Consider the following 7,466-nt stretch of genomic DNA (forward strand, 5'->3'; position numbering starts at 1 on the left):
GGTGAAGCAAGGAGAAAGGAAGATCGAGCAGCAGGGACGTACGGGTGCGCAGGAGAATAGGACGAGGGTCAGCAGGAGGGGAAGAGGTGCCGCCGGGTCCCTTCCGCGGATGCCTCTGAGCCCGGCCGAGGTGCCGAAGGGAAAGTCACGGCGGTGACGCGGACGAAAGGAAGAGGTGATACCGGGAAAGGCAGGTGTGACGCCTGCGAAGGCCGCTGTGAAGCAGGAGAACGGAAGAGGTGACAGCGGAGCAAGGAGCTGGGCTGATGGGCGAAAGGAGAGTTGACGCAGGATAAAGGAAGAGGTGAGAAGGAGACGGCAGCTGTGACGAATGAGAGGCAGGGTTAAACGGAGAAAGTCGTGGTGACGACGGCGCAACTCCGAGGGTGAGCGCAGGCGGCAGCGGTGAGCGGGGAAGGCAGCGTAGAAGCCGGAGCCCAAGGAAGAGGGTGCAGAGGATACAAGGAAGCGGTGCCTCAGGAGCCAGCCAGAAGTTTATACGGCTCCAATAAGCGGTGGTCTACGGGCATGACGAGGTGAGACGGATAAGGCGAGGTGAATCCGGCGCCAAGGCACGTGTTGACGCCGTAGAATTCAGCTGGGCATCCGGCGAGCGTCCGCGGTTACGCCGTGGCCCTGACGATGTTAAGACTGAGAACGGCAGTGTTAAGCCGTCTCATTAAGCGGAGACTCAGGAGCCATCAAGATGTGCTACGGCGCTGCTGTTTTTACGCGGCTCGCCAGTCCTATTATTTTCTCCGTATCCGTCTCTTAGCTCTTTGCCCTGACTCTTATCGCATTCTCCAGTCATCGTATCTCCTTCTCCTTCTATCTCCGGGCCCTTCCGAGGTCATCCGGCTGCTCTTGCCTCGGTTAGCCCGGTGTCAATGCTCTTTTCTCAGGTACCGTACTGAGTGCCGACGGAACATGCCCTGATGCGTTTCTCGTCTCCAGGCATTGGTGATATTATCACTCCATTCCTCCTTAGCCTCCTTCTCTTCTGTTTATCCGTCTCCCTTCTTCTTTTCGCCTGCTCCAGGCAGGTTTTGACGCCGTATCCAGCCCGTCCTCTGAGCCGCCTGTCGCCCTGCCGCTTGGCAGCCGTCGACATGCGTGTTGTGTCGGAGCCTACTGGCAATGTAATCTTAGCCGCCTTCGCCGGTATCTTTAGCCTCCGTCGCAACCAAGGCCGCTGAGCGAAGTCGCCGGCCGATTTGCAGCAGGAGCACATGAAGCTGTGAACTCTGCTCCGTCCTATGTGCGACGGCTACCGTCTCTGTATCCTCTGAGCACTTCACTCTTATCGCGGATCTGCCTCGTATCTCTTCTCCTTCCTCTTATCTCTTCTCCTCCCGCGTTTCATCCTGCTCCTTCTCTGATCCTGCGTTCCCTAACGCGTATACTCCTGCTCCCTTCATCGTTAGCGCATGTGCTACCTGTCCTATATTTCTTCTATTCTCTTCTCCTCGTATATTTCTTTCTTTCTTCCTTCATCTTATCTTTCTTTCTTCCTTCTCTTATCCTCTTATTTTTTTCTTATCTTCTTCTCTTATCTCTTCTTTCTTCTTTCTACCTCTTATCTATCTTTCTTCTCTTCTTCCTCTTATCTATCTTTCTTCTATTCTACTCTTATCTCTCTTTCTTCATTCTTCTCTTATCTATCTTTCTTCTCTTCTTCTCTTATCTTTCGTCTGTTCTCTTCTTTTCTCTTATCTATCTTTCTTCTTCTTTTCCTCTTATGCCTTTCTTTCTTCTCTTCTTCTCCTCTTATCTTCCTTTCTTCTCTTCTTCTCTTATCTATCTTTCTCTCTTCTTCCTCTTATCTTCTTTTCTTATCTTCTTTCTTCCTCTTATCTCTCTTCTTTCTCTCTTCCTCTCTATCTCACTCTTTCTTCTCTTCTTCCTTTATCATCCTTCTTCTTTCTTTCCTCTTTCTTTTTTTACCCTCTTTCTTTAAGTTTATCTTTCTCTTCTTCTTTCTTTCTTCCTCTTATCTTTCTTCTTCTTCTCTTACTTCTCTTTAGTACGCATCTCTTGCCTTCTTCTCTTCTCTGGGCTTCCTCTTATCTTTCTTTCTTTTTCTTCTTCTTCCTTTATCTCTTTTCATTTTTCCCTCTTCTCTCTTCTCTCACTCTTTTCTGGCTCTCTTTTTCTTCCTTCCTTTTCTCTTTCTCTTTCTTTCTTCTCCTTCCTTTTATCTTTTTTCTATCTCTTTTTTTATTCTTTCCCCTTATTTTCTCTCTTTCTTTTTTCTCTTTCCCTCTCATCTTTCTTCCTTCTTCTCCTTTATTTCTTCTCTATGTCATCCCTCTTCTATCTTTCTTCCATCTGCTCTTTCTCTTCTTCTTCTCTTTTCTTTTCTCTTTCCCTTCTCTTCTCTTCCTCTTACTCTTATCATCTCTCTCTTTTTTTCTTCTTTTTCTTCTTCTTTCTTCTTCTCCCCCTTCTCTTCTCTCTCTTCTCTCTTCTCTTTCTCTCTTCTGATTCTTCTTCGTTCCTTCTCTTTCCTCTTCTTCATCTTCTCTTCTCTTTCCTCTCTTCTCTTCTCTCTCTCTCTATTATCTCCTCTTCCTTCTTATCTCTTCTCTTCCTTCTTATTCTTCTCCTTTCTTTCCTTCTCTTTTTTCTTCCTTTATCTCTTCCTCCTCTTCTTTTCTCTCTTCTATTCTCTCTTATCTTTTTCTCTTCTCTCTTTCTCTTACTCTTTTCTTCTTTCTTTATCTCTTCTCCTTTCTTATTCTTTTCTCTCTTCTCTTTCTATCCTCTCTCCCTTTCTTTTCTCTTCTTTTTCTCTTCTCTTTCTTTCTACTTCATCTCTCTTTCTTTCTTTCTTTCTCTTTCTCTTTCCCTCTCTTCTTATCTTTTCTTTCTTTCTTCTCTTCTTTCTTATCTTTCTCATCTTCTTCTTCTTTTCTCTCTCTCTCTTCTTTCATTCTCTTTCTTCTTATTCTTCTCTTCTTTTTCTACTCATTCTTCTCTTATCTTTCTCTCTTTCTTTCTTTCTTTATCCTCTCTTCTCTCTTCTCTTTTCCTCTTTTTTTTCTTTTTCTCTTTCTTCTTCTCTTTTCTTTTTTCTCTTCTTTATCTTCTCTCTTTCTTTCTCTTTTCCTTCTCTCTTTCTTTCTCTTTTCCTTCTTCTTTCTCTTTTCTTTCTTCTTTCTCTTTTCCTTCTTCTTTCTCTTTTCCTTCTTTCTTTTTTTTCTTTTTTCTTCTTCTTCTTTTCTTTTCTCTCTTCTTTCCTTCTCTTTCTTTTCTCTCTCTCTTCCTCTTCTCTCTTTCTTGTCTTCTTTCTTCCTTTTCTCTTCTTCTCTTTCTTCTTTCTCATCTTCTTCTTTCTCTCTCTTTTCTTTCTCTCTTCTTCTCTCTCTCTTCTTTCTCTTCTTCTCTCTTTCTTCTTTCTCTTCTTCTCTCTCTCTTCTTTCTCTTCTTCTTCTCTTTCTCTTTCTTCTTCTCTCTCTCTTCTTTCTCTTCTTCTCTTTTCTTTCTTTCTTTCTTCTTCTTTCTTCTTTTCTTCTCTTTTTCTCTTTTCTCTTTCTTTATTCTCTTTTCTTCTTCCTTCTTTTCTTTCTTTCTCCTCTTCTCTTCTCTTTATCTCTCTTCTCCTTCTTCTCCTTCCATCTTCTCTATATCTCTTCTCTCTTTCCTCCTTCCTCTTCTTTCTTCTCTTCTCTTTCTTTCTTCTCTCTTTCTTTTTCTCCTTTCTCTTCTTTCTTTCTCTTCTCTTTCTCTCTCCTCTCTCCTCCTTCCTCTTCTCTTCTCTTCTCCTTCTTCTCTCTTATCTCTCTCCTTCTCTTCCTTCTTCTATTTCTCTTCTTCCTTCTTCTCTTCTCTTTTCTCCCCTCTCCTTCTTTTCTTCTTCCTCTCTTTTTTCTTCTTCTTCTTTTTCTCTTTCTTCTCTTCTTTTCTTTTTCTCTTTCTTTCTTCTTTCTCTTCTTTATCTTCTCTCTTCTCTTCTCTTCTTCTCTTTTCTTCTCTCTTTCCTTCTTCTTCTCTTTCCTTCTTTTCTCACTTTTCTTCTTATCTCTTTTCCTCTTCTTCTCTTCTTCTTCTCCTTCTCTTTTCTTTTCTTCTTCTCTTTCTTCTTTCTCTTTCTTCTTTTCTTTCTTTCTCCTTCTTCTTTCTTTCTATCTCTTCTTCTTCTTCCTCTTATCTCTTTCTTTCTTCTTTTCCTTTCTTTTTACTCTTTTCTCTATCCTCTCTCTTCTCTCTTTCTTCCTTTTTCTTCTCTTATCTTCCCTCTTCCTTTCTCTTTTCTTTCTCTTTCTCTCTTTCTCTTTTCTTTCTCCCTATCTTTCTCGACAACACACACCTCCATTATTTCGGTAGCCTCATTAATGTTAAATCCTATGCTAGCGATTTCTTATTACTGTTCAGACGAATTAACCGAACTGCCACCGGATAAAAGGCCATAACCGGATTAACGGCGCTTCTTGGTGTATAGGCCTATAGCTTGTGTATTTGATACCCCATAGGCCTCCTTGTGGGGGGGTTTCTTCTCTTCTTTTCTTTCCTTCTTCTTCTTAGAGAGGAGTGTCTCGAGCGACGATTTCTTTCTTTATCTCATTTCTCTTCTTCTTGTCTCTCTCTCTCTCTATTGGTTTAGGGTCGGACAAGAATGAACTTGTGTGTGTGTATATATACATACTTTTTTTCTCTCTCTCTTTTCTCTCTCTTTCTCTCACTCTCTCTCTCTCTCTCTCTCTCTCTCTCTCTCTCTCTCTCTCTCTCTCTCTCTCTCTATCTATACATATACACACACACCCACACACACACACACACACACCAACACACACACACCCACACACACACCCACACACAACAGGCACACACCACCCACAACACACCTCACACTCACACAAAACTCATATTAATATATTTATATTATATATTTATATATTTATATATATAATATATATATATATATATATATATACATATATACATATACATTAATATATATATTATATAACTATAATATATATAATATATTATTATATATAGATATCTATATATATATAAATATATATATATAATATATACATATAATACATAATGAATATATATATTATATATTATAAATCTATATTATATTATATATATATCATATATATATATTATCTTTATATATGTATATATATTATATAAATATATATATTATATTATATATATATAATATTGTATAATTCTATTTCGATCTAAATCTAATTATATCTATCTATCTATCTATCTATCCACCCATCTATCTATCTATCTATCTATCCACCCATTTATCTACCTATATACTGCAAATATGTATATACTTTAAAGGGATAAAAAAGATATATATATAAATAAATAAATAAATAACGGAAAAATGAATGATATTTCGCCGTGCATGTATTCTCTTATAACAGCTTATAAATCCCCAAAGAATCGAAGAAAAGAAGAAGAATTTAACAGAAGAAGAAGAAAGATTTAACAGAAGAAGCAGAAAGATTTAACAGAAGAAGCAGAAAGATTTAACAGAAGAAGCAGAAAGATTCAACAGAAGAAACCGAAAGATTTAAAAGGTTTCCAAAATTGTTCCAGAAAAAAAAAAAAACTCTTTCAGGTTTCAAGGATTAGAAGATTTCCTTATGTAGATTGCTTCATTGCTGTTTATTTATGTAAATGGATTCTAATTCAACCAGCTATTTTCCGATTAAGATCTTGAAGCTTAATGGTCACCGACGTATTTTAAATCACATTAACATATGGACCCACCGGAAAATATCAATTCTCGTGGGTTCTACATCCACGTTGATAGTCGTGATATTGATGTTTGATTCAGTTCTCCGTAGGTTTTATATTTTCGCCGTTATTAATGTGATTGTTTTCTTATCATTTCCATTATCAGTTTTATTCTTTGGCTTTAGTTATCTTAGTCTGTGTGTGTGTGTGTGTGTGTGTGTGTGTGTGTGTGTGTGAGTAGTAAATATTATATTTACTATTAATATATATAGTATATTATATGATATATATATCTTATATATATAAGATATATAAATATAATATATAGATATTATATATATATATATATATATATATATATATAATATATATATAATTACACCAATATAATATATATATATATATTTATAAAATATATATATATATAGATCTATATATATATATATATATATATAATTTCACACACTTCTATATATATATTTTATATAGTATATATTATATATATTATATATATAATATTCTTATATATCTATATTAACCCACACACACATATATAAATGTATATAGATAGATAGATAGACAAACAGACAAATAGATCAATAAATAAACAGACAGAGAGATAAATAAATAGAAATCTAGATGTAAAAAAAATGAAAATCAGGTTAAAATAAAAAAAGAAAAGAAATATAAACGAATAAAAAATATAGAAAAAAAAAAAAGAGAAACACAATCATTTTCCCCAGATTTGGCGTAGGAGAATCTGAATCCGCGTTGCATTGGTCGTTAATGTCTATTAAACGGGTTCATTTGCAACAAGTAGGTCGCAATATTAGGAGTTTCAGGACAGCCTGAGTGTCGTAAAGGAAAGTTCTTAACGATAATATTGTTTGTTTGAGGTTCACTTAATTAGCTCTTAATGTATCTTAAGAACACTTTATGTATATTGTATATATATATATATATAATATATATATATATATATATATATATATATAAATTATATATAAATATATTATATATACATATTTATTATTTTATAATATATATATATATATATTATATAATTTTATATATTTATATATTTATATATATATATATACTGTATAATATATTTTAAACATTATCATATATGTATGTATATATATATACATTTATATTTTATATCTATCTAATTATTAATTATCTATCTATTATCTATCTATCTCTATCTATCTATTATCTGACTATATAGATTATTTATATATATATATATAAATTATATTATATGATCTATATAATTTAATACATATTAAACATTCAGATAAAACACACACACACACACAACCCACCCAAACACACACTCAACAAACACACCCCAACAATGTATATGTATATATATTATTTAGATATATATATTATATTATATATATATATTATATATATATGTATGTATATATATATGTATATTATTTATATATATATATATATATATATATAATATATATTTATATATATATATATTTTTATTATATATATAAGTGTGTGCTGTGTGTGTGTTGTGTGTAACTGTGTGTGTGTGTGTGTGAGTGTGTGTGTGTGTGTGTGTGTGTAAGGTTGCTGTGTGTGTGTGTGTGTGTTGTGTAGTGTGTATATGTATATATGTATGTATGTATGTATGTATATTATTATATATAATATATATCTGTATATTATATATATCTAATATATCTCTATATATGTTATATGTTGTAATCATATATTTATATATAATAAATATA

This window comes from Penaeus japonicus, unplaced genomic scaffold, assembly GCF_977035675.1.
Source record: "Penaeus japonicus unplaced genomic scaffold, GWHDUDI00000001_assembly GWHDUDI00000011, whole genome shotgun sequence".
Taxonomy (NCBI): Eukaryota; Metazoa; Arthropoda; class Malacostraca; order Decapoda; family Penaeidae; genus Penaeus; species Penaeus japonicus.